The sequence below is a fragment of the Equus quagga genome, chromosome 2 (genome assembly GCF_021613505.1).
Source record: "Equus quagga isolate Etosha38 chromosome 2, UCLA_HA_Equagga_1.0, whole genome shotgun sequence".
Taxonomy (NCBI): Eukaryota; Metazoa; Chordata; class Mammalia; order Perissodactyla; family Equidae; genus Equus; species Equus quagga.
Genome location: NC_060268.1, coordinates 86476276 through 86500663, shown reverse-complemented (window position 1 = coordinate 86500663; position 24388 = coordinate 86476276). Strand labels below are relative to the sequence as shown.

Below are 24388 nucleotides of genomic sequence, written 5' to 3'. Positions count from 1 at the left end.
TGATCACTTAACCATGTTGGGCTTTAGTTTACTCATCAGAAAAATTAGGAGTCAGACAAGCAAACTTCCTGGTTCCTCTTGGCACTGGGATTCTGAGATTTTCTGAAGAATCGTGGTGTGTATGTTTAGCTGGGTTTAGGGGAGACATATTTCGAGTGAGGTCACTATGTAGAGTCTTCTCAAGACATGAACATGCTCAGTGCCTGTGACCCCTAGGAGTTAGATCTCTGGAATTTGGAGACACCTCAAAGCTGTCAATTTCCCCTTTTGCTCTTCCCAAATATATGCCAAGTCCCCATGGATCTGCCTTCCTAAGCATCTTCTCTTTTCCTTGGTTCTCCCAGTACCTGGGCTGTGAATGAGTGGGGGACTGGGGCCCAGGTCCCTGCTTCTCTAGACTGGGAGGGCACCCAGGCCCCGATAGATCCTCATCCCAGGAGCTGGGGGTGGGTTTAGAGGCTTCGGCTGTCAGAGATGACTCCTGCCCTGTGCCCCTAGCTGAGCTTGGTTCTTCTGTGAAGGACAGAGATGGGTGGAGGGGGAGAGCCTCAACTGCATCTAACACTGGGTCTGGGAGAATTCAGAGAAGAGGGCTATAGCACATTGTTACGATAATTCCTCTGTGAACCACAACTCTTGATATCCATGCCCTGTGTGGTTTTCTCCCACATTGCTCTGGGCTAGGCCAAATGACTTGCCCTGGTCAACTGGACATTAGTAGATATAATACAAGCAGAAGTTCGATAATCTTTCATATTTGGGACTTGTTTTCTGAGACCATGCAAAGAGAGAAACCCAGGAAACAGACAGTGTCAACAGTCAGACATGTGAGTCCAGCCATTCTAGACCATTCTGCCCCAGCTGAGCCTCCAGATGACTGTAGATGTGAATGACCCCAGGAAAGACCACAAAAGAACAGCCCTGCTGAGCAGCCCAGATTGCCAATCCACAAAAATAGGAGCAATAATAAATGTTTTGGGTGGTTTGTTACAAGGAAATCAATAACTGATATTAGAGCTGATTGCTATTCAGCCATTTGCTCATGAGATCTGGAGGACTGGGAAAATCAGCTCAGGCCTCCGCTATCCTCTCCCCTGTCAGCTCCTCTTTATTTGCAAAGATTTATATGCTCTTCTTCTGTGCTCCTGGAATGCTCTGTGCCCATTGCTCATTATACTGCATTTGTTTGTTTGTTTGTTTGTTTCTCTCTTTGGCTTGAGCACCTCAAGGGCACGAGCTGTTTCATTTTCAGTGTAGTATTTCCAGGGCACAGAACAGAAACTTTCAGAAAGATGGTGGTCAATGGACAAATGGAACCATTTGTTCACATTATAGAAAACTTGTAGTGGCAGACAGAGCCTTGACCCTTGAAGCTTTCTCAATGGACCATCTTGCTATGCAGTGGATGGCCCACCAAGTCAAGCTGTGGATATTTTGGAGCAAGTCATGGTAATCGGAACTCTTTTAACTCTGATCCTCACCCAACTTCGATTCTGCCACAGTTTCTGCCAACTCTTGACTTTAAGTTCTTTGAACTTCTAGCCTGAGTTTGGCATTACAACTCAGGTAATGGCCCTCACCAACGACCTGCCATCTGACTCCTGCTCACACGGGACTTCCAGCAACAGGACGCTGGCTCTGTCCTCTGTCCCCATGCCATCCCATTCCCCATCCCTCTCGGTCCCCCGAGCTGTGTGATTTGGTGAGGAATTGTTTAGGGCAAAGTCCGCTGGTGGCTGTGTTAAGTGGCTTACCCAGGGGAAGAGCAGTGATGCAGGGCCAGAATCAAGGTGATGGCTACTGGGTGTTCCAGACTCAGTTCTCTTATTTTTCTTTAATAATTTTCTTTTATCCTTCTCTATCATGACAAAAAACTTAATCTTGTTGAGTTGCTTTGTTTGAATGGGAACCTGAGATAATATCAATGTGGAAGCAGATCTCAAAGTAAGGTTAAAACTAATAAATGGCCATAGGATTGTTCTAAGTTTTAGGTTGGAACTCCCCACTTTGGTATTTGTCTCTAAAGGAGGCAACGGTTTTGCATCCAACCAGGCTGAGAATGTCCAGGAGCTGATGGAATCCTTCTGGAACTTTGAGAGATGGGAATCTGGCTCCATTTATACTACCATCATCTATCATCATGGCTTTAGATTTTAAGTTTATAGAAATCTCAGGAATTACAGATCTCTCTGGATGCATTACAACTATGCATGTACAACTCTGCATAGGAAGACGGTAATTTACACACACACGCACACACACACACACGGACATAAAAAATAAATAATGTCAACAAAGTAAACCAAGCCAAACAAATGTGTTTTGTTTCCAACTTTGAAGTTCTTTCAATTTGAGGTTTGTAGAATTAAAAGGAAGACAGGATGTTTAAAATGTGAGCTTTCAAAGAAGAGTCTTGTCTTTTAAACCACCAACCGATTCTAATTTAAGGCTTGTTAGAATCTTAATTGTTCCATGGATCTTTAAGGAGACTGGATTTATTATTATTTATTTGAACTAGTGTTCAAAAGAGTTTTGCTGATTAAAATAACAATTTCCTCATATAAACTGGAACATTTACTAGCAACAGACAGCATTTATTGGCATTACTACGTGGTAGACACCGGTTAAACACTTCAACTGCATGGTTTCATTCCATATTCCCAATAACTTGAATAAGTAGATATTAATATCCTCTTGTTAGAGATAAGCAATTGGTCTGAGAGGGTAAGTAACTTACCTAAAGTCACTTAGAAAGTAGCAGCAGCTCTGGGGTTTGTAACCAACTTGAAGGAACTCAAAGCCCATTCTTTTGACTCCTATCAACTCCCCAAATTTCAGTTAACAGTCTTTGGAAAATGTATCCTATTGCAAGCGATAAATATGCAGTTTAAGAAATAGGCACCAGGGTTTTAGAATAACTGTAAGTTTTAGATCTGTGCTTCTCTGTCCTCGTGTCAGGTCCATGAAATCATGCTGGTATGGCATCTGTGGCTGAGAAAGCCAGCCTTGACCCCAATTCCTGGGCTCTTCACCAGTACAGGGTGCTCCCTGGGAAGGGGCTGCCTGGGCAGAGATGTTACTTAGTTTCGCCTTTGAGTGGAAATGATGTTGGTAGTACCTGGGCTGAAGTGGTTAAGCAGCATGTGTGTCTTCCACCTACCTGGAGGAAGGTGACCCCACGGCAAGCTTGGAAAGTCTGCGTGGGAGCTGGCTGAGCCTCCTCTGCCTAGGTCCCTGAGCAGACCTCCCTGCTCCACCCCAACCAGGAGCAAATGCATTGAAGCGTTAAGTGAGTGAGAACTATCTTATAATTGTTAAGCCATTGCAACTGGGGGTTTTCTTTGTCACAGTAGTTAACGTTACCCTAACAAAAAATATACCTTTCTTTGAGTTTCTTTTAGGAGGCAAAGGTACTAACTTTTAGGAGGCCAGGGTTCATTGCTAACTGAAATGAAGCTGATAGAACAGCTGGAAAGAGGGGTGGTGTGCCTCTTCACTTCCCCAAAGGGAATTTTCCACTTATCTAGTTAATAAGAGCTATGTGGGTGGCCAGACTTATTTTGAGATGAGAGGAGATGGAGAACGGGGCCGTTGGGGTTGGGGTGAGGCCTCAGTAGAGGGGAGTGAGGTCTGGATTCTTCTCTTTTCTCTGTGGCCCACTGAGAACATTTTCAATTATATGAGACTCTCAGGAGACAGGGAGAAGATATCCTTAGGTAAAGAGAAAAGGGAGCAAAAGTGGATGTCTTTAAAATGAAGGAGCAGAGCTTCGCTAAATGGTTGACTTTTCAAAGGGCTTTACCTTATGTGTGATCGCTCTGACCAGACAAAGGCCATTTGCCTTTCTGTTTTCAAAACTTTGGGTCTTCTTCTGTGAAGAAAAAGATTAAAAGCTCATGTTTTTCCCCCCTCTGTAACATCAACCTCACGTCACTTCCCTCATTAAGTAAGGATGAGCTTTTCTGGGCACTAAGGTGATTGAATATTGATTTGGTTAAAAATGGAGAACGGCTCTCTCTGCTTAAACACCACAGTTCATCCTCGCTCCGGCTCTCCACATGTTTCTATTACATTTTCCAAAAATCAATTGAATTAAAAATGCCGTGTATGGTTTATTGAATTTGATCTAAAGAATAAATACTAACAAGAAAAATTGTTTGGTCCTACAACCAAGCAAATAGATATTTGGATACCCAGTTTGGGGAGAAATAAAACTAATTGTTTAAACATCACTTAATGAGAACACTCTGTTTTGTGGGTGGAGCGGTGGGAAAGATCACATCTTCATTCAATAATGGAAAATATTGAGGATTGCTTAGAGCAGGCTGTGGAAGTAACTGCGTGAGATCTACATGTTTTTTGTGGGTGGCCATTACTCCTTGTAACAGTTAAGTTCCAACACCAGGTCTATTTCAGAGAATAATGGATAAACTACATAATCGAAGTCTATTTTCTGCTATATAGTTACTTGGTTAATGAAAATAGTACTTTCTCCATTGATCACAGAAATCTCTGAAATTTTGACTCATCTCGGGGAGAGAAAGTTCTTCTCTGATCTTAAGAGAGAGCAAAAGGAAGCCAGTCTTTCTCTTCCTAGACAAGAACAAGGAAGATGGCTGTAGGCAGCCATCTTTTCACCATGAGGGGAACCGGCCTTAACAGGAAGCCAGTAGTGTCAACAGCAGAGAGAACAATCCCCGGCAGCCAGTTTGTCAACTTCGACACGGTTGACATTTTAGGCCAGATAATTCTTTGCTGTGCAGTGTATCCTGTGCATTGCAGGATGCTCAGCAGCATCCTGGTCTCTATCCACTAGATGCCAGTAGCACCCCCAACCCCAGCCCCAGTCATGACAATCAAAAATGTCCCCAGACATTGCCAAGTATCTCCTGGATGGGCAGAATTGCTCTAAAGCAGGGCTGTCCAGTAGAAATATAATGTGAATCGCCTATGTAATTTTAAATGTTCTTGGAGTTACATTAAAAAAAAAGGATAGGTGAAATTAATTTAAATAATATATTTTATTTAACCTAATTCATCCAAAATATAATTTCAATATATAATAATATAAAGCTATCAATGACATTTTATATACTTTTTAGTCCCTGAAATCCAGTGAGTATTATCCACTTAAAACTTATTTGAGTTCTCACTAGCCACATTTTAAGTGCTCAGCAGCCAAATGCAGACAGCACAGTCCTGAAGCCACTGACACAAGAATTTGCCTTACCTTTGGACTTTTAGTTAATTGAGTCATTAAATTTTCTTTTTCTAAAAAAGGCCTATTTGGGTGAGATTTTCTGTTCCTCCTGGCTGAAAATATCCTAATGCAAGTTCATATGGCTCTTCCTGAGAATTAAAGTATTAGGAAAATTAAGATATCTTTGCGAGTATTTCTTCCTTGTTATGCAGGCATTGACCATTCATGGGTTTTAGTCTTGTGAGCTGTTAAGGAGTTGCTCGTGCTAAGGAATAGGGGCATCTACCTGCCTGCCTAGTGCTTGCAGGCTCATGAAGTCCAGGAGCCATACTTGCTTCTCTTTGTGTTTTCTTGAGTCCTTTGGTCTCAGACGTTATTGTCTGACTGCTAAGTCGTGGCTTGCCCCTTCTCCAGATGCAGTAGTTCCTTGCTTACGAGCCCCTGCCACGAGCCCAGCTCAGCACATTTCTGGGTGATAGGAATAGTGCAGACAAATGAGAGATGGGAATTCTCAAGTTTGAATGGGCAGACTCAAGCCACCTTTGTTGACTACAGCTGGGGATTCCAGTAAAGCCAGAGGGGGGAATTTTCGCAGAGTTGTCAAAATCAGAAACCAATAGAAATTTCACAAGGAAGTTGTTTCAGGAGATTTTGTTTTTTTCAGATGCAGTAGGCTGGCATGAGTAAAAACACTTTGGTTTTGAAACCCAGGGTTTTATTCTGAGAACAAGAAATGTTAGAAAAGTCACATAGTCTAGCCCCTCTGCCCATTTTACAGATGAGAAAACTAAAGTCTAGAGAGGTTACATGGCTTGCCCAAGTGTGTGCAGTGTTCGCAACAGATTCAGGACCATAACCTGTTCTCCTGGCTCATCAAGTGTTTCCCCCTCGAACTGCTGCCTCCTGTATTGACTTAGAGCTTATTCAAATAAATTCCATGCTCCCCCAGCTCATGAGGTATTTTCTTAAAATTAAACTTTTTCTTTTGAAAGGATTTTAGACATACATAGAAGTTTACAAAAATAGTAGTTCCATATCCATCACCCAGCTTCCCAGTGATAACATCTAACATAACTGTGGTCTAATCATTGAAACCAGGAAATTGACATGATATAACGCTAACCACAGATCTTACTCAGATTTCACCAGTTCTTACATGCACTTCTTTTTTTAGTTCAGTGTGCGTTCTATGAAATTTTACTAGATTTGTATAACCATCACCACAATCAGGATAGAGAACTGTTTGATCAACCCTCAGAAAACCTCTTTGACATCTTTATGGTCATAGCCTCCTCCTAATTTAAGTCCCTACACTAATCTGTTCCCCATCACTATCATTTCGCCCTTTTGAGAATGTTATATAAAGGAAAGGATACAGCAGACAACCTTGCGAGACTGGCTTCTTTCACGAGCGCAAGGCCCCAGAGTCGTCCAAGCTCTTGCATGTGTCCATAATCCGTGTCCTTTTATTGCTGGCTAGGATTCCACGGTGAGGATGTACCAGACTCTGTTTCACCAATGACCCATGGAAAGCCAGGTGGCTTGTTTTCAGTTTTTGGCACTCCCTACAAATAAGGTGCTATAGACATTCCAAATCCACTTTTAATCATTTTGCAATGCTGTAGGCTAGGTTTTAAAAATTGTTTTCCTGCCATAACTCTTAGTAACAGTCTTTATCCATATGGCAGGGACAAAAGAAAAAAAAAAAACACAGGCTGCAAACTGTTGATTCCCCAATTTGGGACATGTTACTGAAATTCGATTGACTGTTTGGGTCAGACATCTGACCAGTGAAGAAATTTATCATTCAGATCAGTGGCTCTTATAGACGGCTCCTGGTCCAGCAGCACCAATATCACCTGGCGACTGGTTAGAAATGTCAAATTTCAGGTCCCAGCCTGAAACTCTGGATTTGTCCGGCAATCTGTGCTTTAACTTTCTGAGTATGATTGATTAAGGTAACAGCTGAAAGACTTCATGTTTTCACCATGGGGAGGCTGATATGCGTGGCCTGATTCCAGGGAATTCCCTCTGGGCTCCATGGACTGTGGTCTGAATCCTCCCCCTCCTTTTTGTTTGGCAGAGAGTACCTGGTGGGTCCAAATACGCTGGTATATTTTAGAGCAACCTGTGTTTTAAATGTTTCCGTTTCCCTATTCAGACAATGTGGGGAGAGTCACGTAACTTCAGAGGCACGATGGGGATGTGTCCATCAAAGGATGAAGCTCATGGAGAGGCCCATTTAGATCAGTGGGTATTTCTCATTTGAATAGATGTGCTCCCGAAACACAAAAGGCTCTTATGTAGATGGGTTTTAGAGCATTAGATGTGCCAGGTTTAGGAGATTTAACGAACCCTTTCTAGTCTTGGGCACAATTGAGAAGCAGGAAAAGCTGCCTTTGTTAGCTTGTCTTTTCTTTTGGGTTCTCCGGGTCCCCTGACCTCTTGTAGGATTCCTGTGAGCTTTCTGCTCCCTGGCTCCTGCCTTGCCTCACCTTTCCCAGAGCTTCGTCAAAACTTGCTCTTTTCTGTGCAAGTCGTTTGGGCTCTTTCCTCTGCCAGGTGACACTGGATTAATTAGACAAGTGAATCCCTCAATTTTGTTATAAATTTGGCAGGTTATCCTGAAGATGTGCTGTCACTCTGTTACATATCATCCCTACTTTACTTTAGGAATGAGGACATCACTGCATGACAGTAAATGGCAGGTGTTTCGGGCATGCTGCAGGAGGCAGATGGATGCTATTCTTCCCCTAGGAATTATTTAAAATAGCTCCAATTACTAGAGGGTGCCCATTGGTCAGGTTTCTCTTGTAAATAGCTCTTTTGGATGTCTAAGATTTGTGTGTGTGTGTGGAGTGGGGTGATCCTGAATGGAGGGGAGGCATCTAGATGCTTTATGCAGAATATGAGGAGACTGTTCATCTTCAGGTGCAATGTTTGGGGGCAGTTGTCTATTTCAAGTTAAAGGGTAAAGGCTGAGGTCAAGCTAATCCCAATCATTCTGTTTCATTTTCCCTCCAGCACATTCTGTTCCATTTTAATCATCATTCCTTTTCAATTCATTCTGCTCTATTGAAGAGAAAATGCTCACAACTTAGCGGCACTCACAACTCTTCAGTCCTACTCAGGAAGGTTTGCCTCCAGGCCACCTGCAGGGCCTGAGGATGAGGAAAAGTGTAAGGACCAGCAGCGACTCAGGGGCCGGAAGCATCGAGGGATGAGGGTCAATGGTCCTGCCTTTATCCTGACTCCTGAACAAACTTTTTAAAAAGAGTCTTTGTCTGTTTGTGTGAATCCTGGCTCTGCCTTTGCCTCTTTCTCCAGAGCACAGAGAGAATAGAAGGGCGGCAAAGGATGGAGCTGTTTCGTGGGTCAGATTCTAATTTCCTTCTCTGAAGGCTGCCCTGAAATTCAAAGAAGCATTATTATTTCATCCAATTTAAAACTCTGCCTGGTGTTGAATGGACAAGCACCTAATTTCACCTTTGGAGGCAAATGGGAAGCTTTTTGTGTTGAAAGAAAGAAGAGGAGAAAAGAGGATTCTGGAGGATAATTGAATGGAAATCCCTTTAAGGTGCCAGAAAACTGCTTCCATCCCGAAGGGATGAAACGAGGTCAAAATATATTTGTTAAAAGTGTGGGGCATGAAAGCCTTAATTATTTCTTTAGAAAGTCATGTCTTTTAAAGACTTTAAACAAAAGCTTCAAGCAGGTAGAAGCTGGGAGAAATTGCCCATGGCTTTAGAAAAGATGGAGCCCAAAGGAAAGCAATTACTGGTGAACAATAGTATATTAACAGTGATTATTCTTCCAGATTGGGGGTTCCTGCATTGGGTTTGGGATGGGATCTAGTAAAAGATGGCCTGGTGGTCTGCCTGGGATGGGCCAGGGTCAGCCTGACAGCGCAGGCTGGGTGGGGGCTGGGCTTGCTGACTGAAGAGGAGAAGAAATAGTCCTTACTTCTTATATTCTAAGCAAGACGTATTTCTCTTGGAACAAAATGGTGAGCTGTGGTAGTGAATGCTCTCGGGATTTAGACAGATGCTTATTCTAATCTCCAATCCTTCAGTTACTAGCCTTGTGACCTTAGGCACATTCCTTTATCCTCATCTGCTCATTTGTAAAAAGGGGGAAAGTATTACCTAAAGATGGTGACAATGAAATTAGGTAACGCTGGATCCAGTGCATATAGATGCCCCCAGAGGTGTCAGTCCAGGGATCGCTCATCTCTCCTCTGCTTGGTTTACCTTCCGGGCAGGCGCCCCACAGTGCTGTAGGTTTTCGCCCTTGGACTTAGAGTGAGTCACTGACGAAGTGTGCCCCAGGCACCGACTCTGCACTCCCTTTGGCTCTCTGCTGGTGAGTGTGGGGGGCAGTCACCCCATTTTCATCTTTCCCTCCAGATCCTTGGCAACCTGTGCTCTGGCTTCTCTGTGGGAGTTTCCTGACTGGCAGAGGATCCAGACTCACCCCCAAGATTAGCAGAGTCCTGGAAGGAGTTTGCATTCCTGCCACGTCCATATTCACTGAGTTGCAGGACAGTGTTTTTCTCCAGGAAAGGAGGGGCGCTGGCCAAGACTGTCCATACATAGCCTTTGGATTGTTTCGTGTTGTGCACAACTCCCCTGTGAGTGTTTGAGTATTTCAGTTTATATTTACTGTGTTCAGCGATTCAGCCAGGATCTCTTCCTGGTTTCTCATCCATTGATTTTCACGGCAGGAACTGACAGTCCAGAATGAAACTCCCTGTGCCTCCTTGTCTTACTGATTGACATGACGTTCTCAGATCCGGGGCACAGACAGTGTGTTGGGATGCTTGGTTAACTCAGCTGTGGATTAACAGGGGGTGGCTGGATGGTGGGGATGGGTGGAGTGGGGTTGGGGAGCCCTTTCTCGAGGAACTGGGAGACAACTTTGAAAAGATTACCAAGTCTTATTCAAAACAGGCACATATGGGGCTGTCAAGTTAGTGGATGGAAAGATTTCCCGAGGGTTTCAAAGAGTGCATGACCAGCAGAGCTTTTTAGGAGACTGTTAATTCAGAGATCAGAGCCTCGTTCTGGTTTGCTGGTCAAGGAAGAATTTCTATAGCACGTGCAGGCTGGCAGGCATTGGTCGTTCTTGTCTCTCCTCGGAAAGTCAAATAGAATCTATGTTTTTCTGACAAGGACTGCCAAGAAGTAGCAACTATGCCCTACTTTCCCAGTTACCCAGTAAAGGAGGATTTCAGGGTGATTGGAATTTTTAGCTCATTTGGGGAGGCTACATGTTCACATTATCAGAGAGATGAACACGAAACTTGTCCTGGTGGAACCTTGGATTTCATAGTAATTAGGTGTGGACATCTTGGCAGAGGGAATGAAGGATGTTAGAGTAGCAGGAACAGCTTGGTTTTCCAATTACGTCCCTCCTTTTGGGGCCCAGGGGATATACATCTTCAATTCCTTGCCTTATCTTTTCTTTCTAAATTGGTAGAATTCACTTCCTGAGGGAGATGTGAGCCCTATATAAAAACCAGAATTTTCTAATAACCAGAGCTATCTCAAAATAATGAGCTTCCTGCTCTTGGAAGGGTTCGAGTTGAAGGGGACATATTAGTGAGAGCAGAGCTGGAACTCCTGTCTTCTCAGGAGGCTAGACAGACCCAGGTCGGGGTTCCCAAATCCAGCGACTCATCCAAAGACCTTGGGAGCTTGTTGGTGATCTCGCTACTCCTAGACCCCAAGACCCACAAGGAATCAAATCTGTGAAGGTGGGGCCTGGGAATTTGCATTGTCATAAACCTCCCCGGGTATATCTCCCAAGAAGTGTTGTGCTAAATTCCCTTCTACTCTGAGATCCTGATGGTACCAGATTTTGAACGAGAGCACCCTCTGGTAGAGTTCTTCGTGGATGCTCACCATCTGAGATGCCCTCAGAGTTTAGAACTGCTGCCACTTATCTTGAGTGTGCACGGTCCTTCAGCCTGTTCCCTATCCTCTCCCCTTTCCATTGCTCCCTCTTCCCTTCTCTGAACCTTTTCCCACTTTCATGGTTTCTTCCTTTTTGTCTCTGGTTCCGAGTCTGTTTAGCTGTCCATCTTCCTGACTACCTGCCCCACCACATTAGTGATATGAAACACACCTGACCCCCCTCCACATCTGGAGGTCAGAACCCTCACGTGTGAATTTCCACTCAGCTCTCACCAGTCTGACCTCTATAAAGACAGCTGGCCAGGCCCCTGGGTGGGTATGGAAACTGACACAATGGGAATGGCCTCTGAAGTGGGCTGGCATGCATCTGGGTTTTCCTACAAAGCAGGCAGAAAAGAGTTGCCTTCTTATTTTCAGGGTTTATCTTGAACCTTAGGTCACATGTGTGTTAGTATAAAGCACTATAATCTGAAAGTCCCTGTGTGTTACCTTCTTTGAGAACTTTAAACACAGGCTGGTTTGGCCGCTCGTTTCAGTAATAAAAGGACTGATCCACAGAGGCTGACACAGATGAATTTAAGTATGGATCTGGTACAGGAAATCAAGATACTTTGCTTTGTCATTAGAAACAAATACAATAATGTTATTTCTATTAACTAGTTGATTACTTGCTTAATTCCTTTTTTTCATCAAACATGTCTTGAGTGCCTACCATATGCTAAATACCATCCTAAGAACCTGGAGGGAGAGAGATGAGTAAACTTGGGTCCCGCCCTCAAAGGTGCAAGCCTACTAAAGGGAATGAGAGATGAGCGGAAAATTCTAAGACAGAGAGGATGTGAAAATTATGTCACTGGTTTCAACAAGGAGAGCCTCTAACCAGCATTGGGTGTGGGAGTGGTAAGGACAATCTTCTATCTGGAAATCCGTTCTCAGAGCTTGATAGCACGTGGCATTATATGATGCTCTTGCCTAGATGAACCACGTAGGACACAGTAATGGTCCTTACCTTAAATAAACAACAGCAACAACTTAGCAATTTTGTCAATACTTTGCCTCCCAAATGATCTAGTTTTCTAAAACAATATTCAGAGTGGCTGTACAGTGCTGTGAAGGCAACAGAGAATTTGGAAGAATTTCACTCCTTTGCCAACTGGGGAGCCTTAGGAAATTCACTTTACTTCTCTATCTTCCATTTCCTTATCTGGGAAACAAGAAGGATGACTCCTCAGGGTTGCTGTGAAGACTAAATGAAGTAACAGAAGGGAAATTGCCTGGCATGAGGGTACACAGGAGACACTTGAGAAATGCTACTTATAGTAGAGGAAGAAGTAAAATATAGATATCACCACTGAAAGTTCTCGATGGCATAAAGAGAACCAGCTTTGTCAATAATTGAAACATGAAATAAATTGACATGGGCTATAAATAATTCAACAAATAGACTAAATTTAAATTCTGCATTCCTGAGGACAAGCAGTCAACAAAACAAATAGTTTTGGTGAATTCTGAAGCAACAGTATCAATGCAGAGCCTCAGAGGCCTCTGGAGTGGAGGAATCATGGAGGGCAGCCATGGCGATGCCACCACAACATTTCTCTCACTGTCTCTAAGTAGGTACGTCTGACTAAGAAGTATTTGTGTCAATAAGATCTAGTAAACTCAGGCTGTTATTTGTTACAATCAGTAGAATGGTCTACAGGAAAAGCCTATTTTTATTTTTATATCAATTGACTCTAACAATTTACAATAAGATTTTGAAAGCCTTTAAGTAGAGGCTTCTGAGCTATTCAGCCATTTTTGGGACCATGCTAAAAATGGACCAGGCTGGTAAAAGATGAGGCTATAAAATGTTGATGCCGTTGTTGTGGTTCTTTAAACTTGAAGTTAATCTGGGTTTTGGCTGTTTGTCTAGGAATGGCAATGGATTTACGCTCACTGTCATATGGCGTCTTAGACAGCTCTGGCTGCTGTAACAAAATACTATAGACTGAGGGACTGAAACAGCAGACTTTATTTTCTCACAGTCCTGGAGGCTGGAAGCCTGAGATCAGAGGACCAGCACGGGCAGGTTCCAGGTGAGGGCTCTCTTCTTGGCTTGCAGACGGCCTTCTTGCTGTGTCGTCACATGGTAGAGAGAGAGCTCTGGTCTCTTCCTCGTCTTATAAAGGCACTGATCCCATCCCGAGGGCCCCACCTTTATGACCTCATCTAACTCTAAGTACCTCCCAAAGGCCCCACTCCTAATTCCATGACATTGGGAATTAGGGTTTCAGTAGGTGAATTTTGGGGGGACACAGACACCCATCCCATACCATGGTCTCTACATGATTCTCCTACCAGCACTCTCTGGGATGTGGGACATAGGTGAGCAATCCTGTGATTACCAAACCAAGCTCTAAAGTGGAACGGCAAACTTACCTGTCGTCTGCCACAGACCCAGGAGTGAGGGAGCAGATGACGGGGAGAAGAGAGTGGGGCAGAAATTATCCGTCATCATAGAGTAATGGGGAGATAAGCATGAAGCCATTGGAATCACCGAGCTGGCCCGCACGAGGGACCTAACTTCTGAATTTACTCTTCTTTGCACCATCTTTAACCAACGGGCTTTTAAGGGTTAGTGCATTTTAGGGTGGAGGGGCAAAGATATTTATACAAATGATGTGGAACTGGCTAGGGATTGCCGTGGGGGTATTGAATACATACAGGGCCATGTCACAGAAACAGCTCTTTCCTCCAAGGACAGAGGTCTGGATTCTGCATCAGCTCTGACAACTTGTTGCCAACATGTTCTCATTCATGTTAATGGGACAAAAATGGTGGGCTCAGTTCCTAGAGTTACATAAAGAAAGAGGAGTCCCACAGTTCAGTGACTCCCAAAAGATTGTCAGCATGAATGTTTCTCCAGTATGTGATAATATTTTCTCTAGTTTGTGACAAAATGAGCAGAATAGTGGTTGGCCCATTACCCAATGAGGTGAACTAACCCTAACCTCTTCCTACGCTTCCATTTCTGATGACACACTTCCTCTGATGCATTTTTCCTGCCAAAATTCAAATCTCCTGGACACACCAAGATTCAAACCACCCAGGCCTGCCAAATCCCTTGCCATGTCCCCTCACCCTTGCCTCCCTCATACCTTAGACTGTAGGAAGGGAGGGAACACACACACGAGCATGTGCGTGCACACTCCCACCCCCCCACACACACACTCCTTTCTTGGTAAGGGCAGTATCTTAGTTTACTTTTTTTGGGCAGAATGTATCCTTCCTTAATTGAAATGAGGGTAATAGTAGATGGCAGTGTCTGAGCACACCTGAGGGTCCTCCTGGAGAATTTTTAATGAGAGACTAAGGAGCTTCCCAGAAAAGAGCTCTTTCTAAGGGTTCAAGGGAACAGAGAAATGGGCTTGGCATCATTACCAAGCTTCAGCCGTTGGAAGAAAGCCAATACATTGTACATGGTCTGACGGCTCTCATTTGGGTTCGTCTGTGGTCCAGCATCCCCAAGGACCCAGGCTTGGGTCTTCTGGAGACAGAGGGCTGTGAATAAAGAATGAAATAACTATTTTCACTAAAAATCTCAGTAAGCTTTGGAGCACAACTGTATTGCTTTGATGTGCCTCCAGCAGCATTTACACAAAAAGAGGAAGGGACATTTTCTTTTAATTTGCTGACCAGGTGAAGTGGTCCAGTAGAGATGGTTCTACCCAATGGGAGTGACAGTGATGGCTATCAGTGGTCCCCAGTAGGGATGGCATTCAAGGTGATGAAATAGGAAGCAATAGCACTGGGCAGGAGTGGCTCATATGTGGGCAATGGACACAGGGCAAGATACATTGACACAGGGCACAGCCTGGCAGGCCGTGGTGGCCTGACCCTTGGACATTCTGGAAGAGGTGAGGACATGGTCAGTCATGTGCCTTTTTTGGGGGGCACATATGATCCACTTCTTGGGTCTCTCTAGAATAGTTGGGAGGCGCTGGGGGCCTTGGCACATCAGCTGTGAGTAGGAAATAATAGCTAAATATGGCTTATTATTATTGACAAGGATATATTTTATATGCAGGGCTCCAGGTGATCCCTCAGAAGAGATAGGTACAAAAGAATTTCTTGCCATGATCATCACTTACCTGGGATGTTTGGAGGAGCCGAGATTTCAGGACATTTTGGAAGATGGCGAAGTTATGTGGGTTAGCAGAAGAAATGTAATTCCGGACTCCAAGCACTGTCCTAGAGAGTGTTCCCTTTTCAGCCAGACCTCTGCAGTCTAAAGCTATACTCTGCTCCAGACTGTGTATTTTTCTGTGTTGTTCATTTTGGAGCCTGTTAGAGGTGATTCATCCAACACGAGGAAATCCTCAACGGCCATCCTTGGCCTATGAGGACTTGGGTCAAGAGGCAGACATGGTCACTCTTCCGTTCCCCAGTGCTCGGGATGGTGAATCATGAAGATATCCTCACTGCATCATTTCCTGGGAAGCCACGGAGGAGTTTCAGGTTGATAGTGGCTGTTGTCTGTCACTTTAGGGTCACTTTTAGAGTGGCCTTGACCAAGACAGCTACCAAGGAGTTTTTCTTTTGGGATGAGGTTAAATTCAGAGATTCCCGATTATCTTTCTATTGAGGACCATTTCATTCAAGATCCTTTGCCTACTGGTCTTGTATTGAGAAAGACTTTTTTTCCACTCAACATGTAATTTTGCTAAGTAGTCATTATTTTCCTCACTCTTTGTCTTAATAAGAGATACATTTGTCCTCTCCAGGGCTCTGATCTGTGTTAGCTTACCAGTTATCCCAGATTGAGTCAATGCCATGTTGACTCAAAGCAGAGAAACATGACAGTTTAGCCAGCCCGAGCAGTCCTCCTATGGGCCAAGGCAGGGATTTTATCAGCATTTTTGAAATGCTGAACGTAGTTGTGAACATTCATCTTCCCTTTTTCTGAGGTGCTCTGAGGCCTTGAAACCTCAGGCTGGGAACACCCTTTACTTTTTTGAAGTAGTTCTGCTGTGTGTGGTCTGAGAAGGAAGAGGCAAAGAGTTGAGGGAGATCTGTGTGTCCCCTCTGGGGCCCATGATGGTGGGGTGCGTTCCTCATGTACACGTGTCATCACCACAATATTTGGAGGGATGAGTGACAGGTTTGTCGGTCCTGGCCGTGAACCCATTTACTGTGTGTGAGGGCACAGTAGTTGCTCCTTATGTACAGACACTGTGACACTATCCCTTCTATTCCAGGGACATTCCCAACCAGGTGAGGGGTGAGGCAGGTGGAGGAGAGAGAGAAACAAAGGAGCAACGTGGGAGAGGGGAAGCAACGGGAGCCGCGAAGCCACAGGAGGTCCAGGGGAGGAGAAAGAGAGATGACCACGCTGACATTGTTTGCCAATCATTGCAGCGACCGAGCAAGAAGCCACAACTGATGACAGCAAATTTTTGAGCAACAGAGTCAGAAATGCTTGTGATAAATGAAGAAAAGAAGCGTGAGTCTGCAAGAGTGAGAGAGAGAGAAAGGGAGAGAGAGACAGAAAATGCAGGTAGGGAGATGGTGGAGCTACCAAAGTGTCCATCCTCCCTTGTGTTAGACCAAAGAGCTTTTACTTTTTCTTTACTTTTCTCATCTATTTTTAGAAAAAAAAATAAGTATATAATAAAATGTATATAAAATATATAATAAAATATATGAAATATATATCACATAATTACAGAGCAACAAACCATGGCTTATGTCTCATAATTTACACAGATGATTTACTGCAGTTTTGACCATTCTATTACATGTCCAACAGTTGTGAAATTCTTGCTTCTCCCCTCAATGGGAAGTTGGGGGATAGGAGCACTTGCCTTCATGACCTCCTCCATGCTGTGCTCACAGTCCCTGGCAGAGAGGAACAGAATGGCTTGTCACGGACAAGCAGCTCCGCTTCCTAGTTTATGGGTTGTTCAACCCATGACGCTCCTATCGTAGATGCATCGTTTCCCCTGGCTATCTGCTCTCTCTCTCAGAGCAAGGGCTGCTGTTGCTGACTGTGGCTAGGGTGGAGGATGCTTGGTTGGCAAATAAGCAGGAGAGAGTGCAGAATGGAGCAAGAAGGCCTCCAGTGCTTCCCTCTGGGCTCTGGAGAGTGCTGGGCTCTAAAGAGGAGGGTAGAGGCCCATGTGTTGTACCATAAAATTCTAGGAATGCTCCATCTGCACTGCAGGCCTGAGAAACCCAGCGTGACAATGTATATAAAATCCTAGGCTTATGCTTCTTAATACCAGTCTATAAAAATAACAGTCCAACTGGATGAGATCATGGGGAGATTGTGCGGGGCCATATGCCACAGGCCGAGCTGGTGCTGACTGACATTTGGAGGTTTAGGTTCTGGGACTTATTGGTTGGGGGGCAGAAGAAATCAGAAGGTGGGAGTGGGGCTGGGGAAGTAGGATAAGGAGAATGAGGAAGAGGATGAATGAGCCTATCTTAGCAAAGAGAAGCCCATCAATTAAAGTATAATGGAAAAGTGGGGATAATACTACCAATTATTGGGCATCCGCCATGTGTTGGATAATGTTTATGTTTTGTCTCATTTAACCTTCTGTACAACGTGAGTTGGAGAGAGTTAAGTCCCATTTTCCAATGGAGAAAACCATGTCTCAGATATAGGGAGTATCTGAGACTTGACTCAGGGCTATAAGGGGATAGAGACAATATTCAGCCCCAAGACTTTATGACCCCAAAGCCATGATCATTGGCATCATGCTGCAGGATTCGCACATTAGGAGGACATCAGTTCCGTGGTCAGTGAAAACCTCCAAGTGGAACTTCGATGGCTATTGGAAACTGGTTTAGCTGATTTCATTCTACTGAACAGTTGTGGCAGGAGCCTGTGGCTAAAGCTTTCCTTTCTCCTCTCCACGCTTGGGTGGTGTGAGATGGGCCACATGGACAAACATGGTTGCTGTTGGGTCAGGGGTTGGGGATGAGTGACCAGTGACCTCAGCCTCCTCAGGGGGTCATTCAGACAGTCTCAGCTCTGAGACAGACCAGTGTAGACCACTCCCCAGGCTTGTCATGGGAAGGAGAACCAGCTGGCAGTGTTGTGGGGTGACTGCTTCCCCTGAACAAAATCCAAAGTAATTTTAAAACTTGGTTCAGTTGCATCTCTATATTATATTCCAATAAAAACATAGCAGCTACTGACCATCTTCCATGTCTCAGATGCCTTACATGCATGATGCATTTTAATTTTCATGACAACCCTGTTAAGAAGGTGGAATTGGGTGCATTTTATGGAAGAAAAAACAGAGGCTTGGAGAAGATGATTAAACTGGCCAAAGCAATAGTATGATTCAGTTTTTGATTCAAGATCCGGACTCCATCTGTGTGATTGCAGAACTTTTTTCCCACTTGTGTCTGTCCCATCTCAAGAGGGACCAGGTAGGATCCTGTCTCCTTAAGCATATTGGGTGTGTTTTGGTTAAAACAGGACCCAAGACCATATTTGTCACCAACTTAGTAAATTCTGTTGAAAATTTACTAAAAAGCCTGTGATAATGTAGCTGTTGAATGGCGTGCTTACCTAAATAGGAAACAAGGCATTTTCTCTCTTCATTGAAAGTGGCTCACATTTTTAAAAACAAAATTACATATTTTATAACAGCTTTATTAAGGTGTAATTCACATACCATACAATTCTCCCATTGAAAGTGTACAAGTCAATGGTTTTTAGTATCTACACAGAGGTGTGCTGTCACGTCTGTGAATACACTAAACCATTTCCACAATTTATGAACATTTTCATTTTCCCAACAAAATTACACTTTTAACCAGAGAAAGGAAATTAGCATTAAACAAAATTGAGAAGAAGAGGATCTTTCATGATTCTTCTGCCTCAATTGAACTTTTTTCATTATTGTCACACTTTGCGGTCTTTGTATAGTAAAGATACAGAGTAACATAGTTACAATCGTCCTGTGCATGTTGTTTTACGTCTGCTTGTTTTAAGGTGACATTGCCCGTGTTGTTACTTTGCATTTTTAATGGTCCATGATATTCTCTCGTGTTGATGTGCAGTAATTTACTAACTCACTCCCTTTTGCTAAACCGTTAGGGTTTTTTTTCTATCATAAATAACGTTGCAGCCAACAGCTTTGCACATAAAGCTTATTTTCCCTGTTGAATACATTTCTCGGGGTTGCTTTCCCAGGAGTGGGATTACGGGGGTCAAAGAGCATGAACGTTTTATGTTCCTTCTCCCTTCTCCTATGTTTATTCCCAAAGAGGTGACACTATTTTATAAAATAAAAGTATGGTGTATATATATGTATGTATGTATATATAAAATTATACATAAAAAGTCATTTAACATTACCAAGGTTTTGGGTTCATTATGTAAATCAGAGACAGGCGAAATCTGAGGTCAAACATCATCCATTTCCTGAGAGCCAAGAAAGACTGTCCTTTATGTGTCCCACCTGGGGACTTAAATAACATTACCATTTCCCTTAGAAAATTATTCCCATGGAAAATGATTCTTTCAACCTCCTGACCTTTTATTGGTTGCTGTCAGCCTGGGGCAACACTTTGTTTCCAGCTGTTCTTAAAAGCCACTTCTCTAGCCTTTAACCCTTTGAAGGCTCACAGGGTCAGTTGGGGTGGGGGATGGGAAGAGGGTTTGGGAGGAGGAAAAGGGGAAGGGAGAGCGCGCACGTTTCTCCCACCATGTCTTCAGGCCAGAGTGAGCCAAACCTGAGAGGTACAGTGGTGGCTGGAAAAATCAGAATATTCCAAACTTGTTCTGTTGTAAATAGCAACAAACTGGGATGCTCTGATGCTGGCTGATCTTTAATGTCCTCACAAGAAGAGCTATGAGTAGCGAGAGCAACGCTGAGTTACAGAGAGGGACTTTTTAGGGCTCAGGTGTATTTTCCCCAATGCCTCTTCTCCCCAGAAATGTGTTTTAAATTTCAGGATTCGTGGCTTTCTTAGGTGTCACCTAAGACCATCCAGAATCCCCACTGGATTCACGAAGTTCTGTATCAGTTAAGACACTTTTTGCTGTAAGCTACAGAAAATCCAAATCAAAGTAGCTGAAAAGATAATGGAGACTTTCATGTAACTGGAAAGTCCAGAGATACGGTTGATGCCCCGCCAAGCTTGAGCCACAAGCTTGGGGTGACACCAAGGACTGAATATTTTTCCTTCTCTCCCCTCTACTTTCCAGGCATTAGCTACATCTTAAGGTTGGCTCCCCACGTGGTCTCACAGTGGTGGCCAGGAGCAACTGGAAAGGGAATGTGTGCTTTCTGGTTAACATCCAGCAGAAGAGAGGGATTATTTCTTTCTCTTAACCATAGAACCTAAATCCTAGACTTCATTGTGACTGGACAAACTTAGGTCACACGCCATTTATGAACTAAGTATTGTGCTCAGGGGGTGAGGTCATGCTGATTGCTAAGTTATGGTTTAGACCAATCAGGGCCTGCTCGTAGACCTGGGGCTGGGGTCAATCCCACCCACACCGAGGGGCTTTTACATCAGGGAAAGGGTGCTGGGGAGACAGTTAGCCATGCTTCCTATCATTCCTTGTGTCAACCACACAGATAAAAGGTCATCCCACCTTTGCTTGAACTGCTTAAGTGGCTGACTTACTTGATGAACATTCTTTTCCCCCAGAATACGTGCGTGTTTGGAGCAGGCACCCCTGCTTCCTAGAAGACCAAAAGTAAGTGAAAGATAAATAAGGAAAAATGGGTTCCACAGATGCAAATTTTTATGAGAGAGAATTGATTGCTCAGCAGACAGGACTGGGGAAACATGAAGAAGCAGACCAAGGTTCGGTTCAGAAGGGCGGTGAGTTGTCTTGGCAGAGGCTGGTGGAGGGGCAGAGAGCAGGCAAAGGGGAGGGAGTGATGAGTCCTCAGTCAGTGAAGAGACAATGACCTGAGAAAGAGGCTATGCTTGGAAATTTTCCTGAAACCCCCATGTTTCCCGACTCATGGATCTTAGAGTAGGACCAAAAGGAAGGACATTTGTTGAAGAGATATGTTAACGAGATATTCGGCTGAATTCAGGGATGGGAGGTCTATGAAAAGGAAGTTTCTGATACTGTAGGGTTGTGCCTGGATCCCCCTTGGAAAGCACCAACTTTTCTCAAAGAAGGCAGTTACATGGGAGGCGGGCAGACTAGGGTAGAAACAGGTTAGGAATGCGTATAAGTTTCCTAGGGCTGTCATAACAAATTGCTACATACTGGTGGCTTAAAACAACAAAAATTTATCCTTACACAGTTCTGTAGACTGGAAATCCAGAATCAAGGTGTCGTCAGGGCCATGCTCCCTCAGAAGGGTCTAGGGAATTCTTACTCTTCTCTTCTAGCTTCTGGTGGTTACCAGCTATCCTTGGTGTTCCTTGGCTTGCGACGGCATAACTCCAGTCTCTGCCTGTATCCTCACATGGCCATCTTCTCTGTGTGTGTGTTCACACTGTCTTCCCTCTCTGCAGGTCTCTGTCCAAATTTCCCTCCTCTTATAAGGACACCAGTCATTGGATTAGGGTTCACCCTAAATGTAGTATGACGTCATCTTAACTTGATGACATCTACAAAGACGCTATTTCTAAATAAGATCACATTTTGAAATTCCAGGTGGATATAAATTTCAGGGGACACTATTGAACCCAGTACAGAATGTAAGCAAGACTTCTGTGTCAGGGCAGGGTGAGCTGAACGAAGCAAGAAAGTTGTGCATTTGTAATTTCCCTGCCATTTTATAGTCATTCCCAGATTTTCTCATACAGCAGGCAAGGTGTTTACTAAATGGCTGGTGGAGACTGAAATTTTGATGGCTAGTGGAGGTATGGGGGAAGTGGAGAATGTGTGGAACTTTTGAGATTGAAGGCAGTGGTGGGGTGTACCTCCTGAGTCCCTCATGCTTTCATGTAAGCGAATTGGAAGGACTGCCCTGCGAGAGTCTTACCCTGGGGTTCATGGATGAGGATCCATAGGGAGTCCAGAGACTGCCTGGCATGGGAAGGAGACACTAAGAACCATGGGAAATTGTGTCTGAAACTTTGAGGATGCGCATATGCATTTTTCAGTTAAGAGGACCCATGGCAGTCGTGGGTTCCTTAAGTAAGTCTGTGACAGGTTTCTTTCCCTTCCCCAAATTAAGAACAGTGGGCTTAGTGGTGTTGAGCACTGCTAGGATGCCAGGAATCTGGCAAAATGCAGCAGCTTTGCCCAAGTGGACAGAGCTGGAGAGTCCCAGCCATTCAGGATGGCAGCCTGGGCAGGACGGAGGGCCGGCTCCGGTCCCAGCTCTGTTACCACCACCTTGTGTGATCCTAGACAAACCACCCGTGGCTGCAGTTTCCACATCTGAAAAAGTGATTTGGATTAGATGCTCTTGAAGGTCTCTCCCAGCCCTGACAATGTTAGGATTCCCATTTTTTATATTGCATTAATTTTGTGCATGTTAGTAATGCTTGAGTAGGTGGCCAGTGGGCTTATCTGCCCATTGATGTGTTCTGATTGGCATGCACATTTGCAACGTAGGGGTTTTGAAGATTCAATGAGCTAATACACATAAGGGACCAGGCCTGCGGCTGTAATGGCTAAGCCCTAGTTCATCTTAAGAATGGAGTATTGGTCTATGCTCTTATAAACACATTAATATTTACTTTCCATGTGATTCAATTTTCTTAAGTGACCATTTAAGTTGAAAATACAAAACTCAGGTATCATAGCCAGTGAGGGAATTACTGGGATGATGAATGACTGAAGTCAATACTGAAGGGTTTTTCAGTGACTTGTGACAACGGAAGGTCTGGTCTTCAGTGTGACTCCTTCTGTGTGTTTTCAGCTGGTTTTGCTGGCCCTCCCTGCCCTCCCCAAAGTTACTTTGAGGGACTCAGAGGAGCAGGATGTAAGACCAGATGATCTTGGGTTAAAGAGGCCACACAAACAGCTGTCCTGAAGACAGGGCCTGCTTCAGGGTCTGCCCCAAGAACATTCATCTTTCTCTTTCCTTGATTTCTAGATGTCTTTTCTCTTTTCTATTTTACCACCCAATTGGGCACATCCCATGTACTTTGTGAGGTGCATTTATCACAATAGCTGTTGAATTCCTCGCTGGACAAAAAGCACCTCTGAAGTTGGGCCTGAGCAGGCTGGGCACAACACTGGCAAAAGGGGAGCTGAAAGGCAGCCTCCGAGGGGAAGTAGGATGGGGAGCTCAGTAGATGGTCGGAGAGAAGCAGGCTGAAGGGCGGGGCATGGGGGCAGCAGCCAGAGTGGAGGGCATGGCATGAACTCTGGAGAACCAGCAGTGCGTGGACTTGAGGAAGATTCTAGAACAATTCTCTGAGCTGCAGGGACCTTGTGCAGGGTGTCTGCGGCCTGGAGAGGGGGCCCTTCCAGACAGGAGCTACTCATGTGCTGCTCTGGAAGCCTTTGATGATGCCCAAAGGATCAGGAAGCCTTGGAGGCCTGGAGTGAGAGTCAGGGACCGCTTCGTCACCAATGACTTTCCTGCCAGTGGGCTGTGTGCTGGGAGAAGCGCTTCCTTTTTCTAGGCCCAAGTTTCTTAATTTGTTTGAGGGCCCCATTTCCTGAGTGAGAGAGTTGGTGGTTGATCTCTGAGGTCTGCTGTAAACCTCTCCTAAAGAGTTAATTGTTAACTCAAGCGTAAACTGTTGATGGCATTAGGTGTGACCTCCTCCTGGGTTATTTGCATTTTATAATGCACTCCTAGGAGACCAAAATTCCTTGAAGACACTCAAAGAATGGAGCCTTAATGGTGACAGAAAGGGTGTGTGGCTGTGAAAGAGAGAAAGACAGAAAGAGGGTTTTGTTTAAAAATCCTCCACTCTTAAATCTGCTATATTGAAGGATGAGGATTTTATGAATCATCCGTGATGCTCAGATCCTAGGGGTACTCATGGTGGGATGCACAGGAACTATTTTAAATATTTTATGTAGCTATAACAATTCTGTGTCAGCTAACTGAAATGTCAGGCATCAAGTCAATGTGATTGTCATTTGAGGATTATTTGGGACTCTGGGGATGGCAAATTCTCATTTAGATGGAGGCCAGGAGATTAGGTGATGCCCCGAGTCTCTTAATACTAAGAGGTCGCCCCTGGGAGCCAGGTTTGCATTTGTTCTCTCATCTCCCACCTTTATCCTCACCGCAGGGCCCCACGTGTGTTCACCACCAGGACATAATCTTTTCCAGGCTGAGACTTGTCTTGCTGGTTCACTCCTGGGAGCCGGAGCCTGGAAGAT

At 44.4% G+C, this 24388-nt stretch overlaps 1 long non-coding RNA gene across 5 annotated transcripts in view; it reads left to right on the top strand.

The window, feature by feature from the left end:
• LOC124236012 (uncharacterized) overlaps positions 1–16730 on the top strand; it is a 52633-nt gene extending 35903 nt beyond the window's left edge. For 4 of the 5 annotated variants that reach the window (XR_006887625.1, XR_006887623.1, XR_006887621.1 and 1 more), the window contains 3 exons: positions 8225–8777; positions 9607–9830; positions 16356–16730. This is a non-coding gene — a long non-coding RNA (uncharacterized LOC124236012). Of the gene's footprint in view, positions 1–8224; positions 8778–9606; positions 10032–16355 lie in introns of those variants that run through there. The other variant, XR_006887622.1, reaches the window with a different exon arrangement.
• Positions 16731–24388: the final 7658 nt, after the last annotated feature.